Genomic DNA, 3,599 nt, shown 5'->3' with positions numbered 1-3,599 from the left:
AAGCCAAAGCAATGCTGAAAATGGTTCATTTTTTGGACTTTGCTGAGAAGTAGCTTCAAATACAACCTATCTCTGTGACCTTGAGAAGGTAGCACCTCAGAGCAGTCCCTCCCCCATACTTGCAGCTTCTTAGGGTGTGGAGATTGCAACATGGGACCATCCCTTGTCTCCAAGACATCAATGTATATTCCCTGCTTCTCTATACATCAAGTGGTCACTGCACAAGGAACTTGTTCTGCATTTATGTACATGTGTGCTTTTTCAAAATTACAAATATTTGCTTTGAGTCTGTAACAGTCTTAGTCCAAAAATCTATCAAAATACTCTCAGATTAGCAATTTCAAAAGGAATCATAAGATAATTGCAACCAGCGAAAAGTTTATGATAAAGTTAGGGAGCATTTAAAGTCATCCCCTCAGTTGGCACACACTGTAATCACTTACTTGGGAGGCAGGGGTAGGAGGATAAAGGCCTGAGACTTACCTGTGTAGAAGCAGAAAAATCCTACCTGGAAAAAAGAAACTAAAGCAGATAGGTTTGAAGATATGGCTTATGATAAAAATGCTTGCCTAGCAAGTATGAGGCCATGAGTTCAAATTCTAGTACTGCCCCAAAATATCACCTTCTAGGTTCCACCTCTCCAGAGATGCTGATTTAATAGCCTTGGGGAGGGTCTAGATCTAGGTATTTTTGTAATCTCCCTAGGGTTTTACAAACCACAGGAGGATAATACTCCAGAACATGAACACTTCCTGTATCCGTCAGTTAGAGTAGATATCACTTTTATACCACAACAGCCTCACTTGCACACATCACCAAAGGCTCAGGGGTTGTATCTTATTTATCAGAGTCTTTTAGTGGGCACAGTGCTTCTAAAACCCAAGTGCCTAACCTTAACACAGCTCCTGCTCAAAGAACAGCTACTCTGAAGAGAAGGGGGGGGGGGAACCCTTAGGAAATTCTCTTAGCAAAGGAACCAGACTCTATTTCTTGAGATGCCAACCACTTGGACACTGATGATTGGCCTGGGAGTCACATCTGAGCTAAGATCTGCCAGTCTATGGAGTGACCAGCTAGTCCAGCTCAAGTACTTGCTGAGTGCCCAGAAGGGCTGATTAGATCCTTTCACTAAAGGACTTTAAATGTGAGAGCAACAGAGAGCTGAGCAGTTGGTAGCAGGAGCCAAAGGACGCCCGGAGGAAAACAAGGAGGGAGAGGAGCTGAATTACCCTGGCGGCTAAGCCTGTTGGTAGGGACCGGCAGATGCCTGCTGCTGAGGGGGCAGCAAGATAACCCAGTCCCAGAGCTTATCCTGAATGACCTTCCAGTTCCTGAACTTCAATCCAGTTTTCGTGAGGCCTGGCTGGGCGGCCTTTCCGGAAGGCTTTTCAGAGCCACGTGGCTGAGTGGTGGAGATTCCGGTCAGTCTTCCTTCCACAGTAAACTTCCATCACTCGGGGTTAACTTGGTGGTGTCTGATCCTCGTGGCCCCCAAAAGTCCGATCCCCATAATTCCCAAGGTCTAGCACTTTCCTTGGCACATAGCAAGTGCCAAATGAGGTCAGCAACTTAGGCAACCTAACCATCCCCAAGGAAAAGTCTTATGAAGAAAAATCACTCATAATAAAAACAGATTCCAGTCATCTTCAAAATCCCAAAACAGCATTAAGTGGGATAAATACATCAAGTTTATTCTGTCCTCCTATTTCCATATCCGTCTACATTGCTACCATACATATGCTAAAGGAAATGTCACATTCTGTAGACTGCAGACAGCATCCTGATTTCAGGTAAGATATGTTTGGATGACTTGGCTTTCACTTTGCTTGATCTTAAATCACACTAATGTTAGAAAATTTTCCGCCTACACTAACTTCACTGACAAGCCTCCAAAGTAGCTGATCTCTGACTTTTAAGAAATTTAATATGTGATCTCCCCCCCCCACGCACATTGCCACACACATCTCCCTGTCTATTGTCTGTATCAGCTACTTAAAGAACACATACTCAACAATAGAACCGAGTCATTAAATAAGAAGCACATAGATGTGAACAGAGCCCATTTAGGCTTTTCTTCTCCCCCATCAATGAAATATAAGAGGCCTCCCTGGGTCCCAGTCCATTGGCAAACAGGTTTCTATTTAGCAAAGACATAACTTATTTTGGTGCATTATTTCAAAGGTAGAGCGAGCCCTCATGTCGTGTGTGGATGGAAGGTGTTTGTGGTGATAGCCACGCAGGGGGTGCGTGAGGACTCGCCCTCCTCCTGTCCTTTTCCCAAAGGCTCCTGGCTGATTCTCCTGGTGAGCTAACCAACAAAAGGAATGCCAAAGAGGTCTCACCTCTCTCATTCACTCTGGAATGGGGGGGGGGGGGGAGGGCTGGGTCCCTGTTGCTGAAAACTAGACATCTAACAAGGGGTGCTTGGTGAAGATCGCCCCCCCCCCTTATCTGTAGTTGCAGAGGACTAGATAAAAAGCAGCTTTTGCCCAACCTCTCCTGCTGACTTCTCGATCAAAAGCGATCTTACTTGCCTGGAATTGGGATTTTGAATGTATGTGCCTACCCCATGTCTGGTATTATATTACAAGAGCATGAAAATGGAGCCTAGGACTGAGAAGCCGGCCAGCCTCAGAAGCCTTCTTCATTGCCTGCCATGTAATACATGATATGCAGAGCCTCTGACTTCAGCCAGCAGATATTTGGAGACCGTGTTGGCCCTAGCATGAGGACTAAACTAATGTGTGTTTAGGTCAGAAAGCGAATCAGAAAAGCCACTGGAGGGCACGTCACGGAGCCGGAGCCCTATAAATGCATCCCCGCTCCCGCGTCTCCTGGCAAACGCTGGGCTTCCCTCCCGGGCCGCTCTGCTCCGCATCTCTCCTCTTGGGTGCTTGGAGAACTCCAGCCCGCAGCTCCTCTTCTCCCCCTGCCTTCTGCCCTGCACAAAAGCGAGAGGGCGCGACACCCGAAGGGGAAGGACCGCCTCGGACAGGCGCGAGGAGAGCCCGCAGCCGCTCTGCACCCCGCACAGAGCCCGCGGTGCGAGCGCGGGGCGCAGAGACCAAGTTCCGATCGCCCCCTCGGGTCGGTCGGCTCCGAGCCGCGCGCGTTCCTCCGGATCTGCCCGGCGGCGGCGTCTCCACGCGCCCATCGCTCTCCCTGCACCCCGGGGAGGGGCGCCTCGCGTCACCCACTCTCACCCCGCGCCCCCACCTCGGGAGTTCCGGCGCCTCCTCGCGGCTCAGCCCGCCGAGGCCGCGAGACCCCTCCCCTCCCGGGCCCCGCGCCTCCCCTCCCCCAGCCGGCCCCCGGCCCGGGCTGTGGGCGACCAGCCTGCGCTCCTGGCGCCCTCATGTCTTCACGGGACAGCCCGCGCGAGTTGACGTGGTGCCTCGTTCGGATCTCCAGGCAAGACCTCGGCTCCCGCGCCAGCATCAGACAGGCCCGTCCCGCAGTCGCCGCCGCTGCGCCCCGAGGAGGCGCAGGGTGCCGCGGCCCCCGCTGAGCCGCTGGCCGCCCCCGCCCGGAGCGAGCGCGGCGCGCGCAGCCCTGTCACCGCGCACCCCAGGCCCGGGCGGCTGGGGGGACCCGAGGCC

This window comes from Perognathus longimembris, chromosome 19 (genome assembly GCF_023159225.1).
Source record: "Perognathus longimembris pacificus isolate PPM17 chromosome 19, ASM2315922v1, whole genome shotgun sequence".
Classification (NCBI taxonomy): Eukaryota; Metazoa; Chordata; class Mammalia; order Rodentia; family Heteromyidae; genus Perognathus; species Perognathus longimembris.
This window is presented reverse-complemented; position numbering follows the sequence as displayed.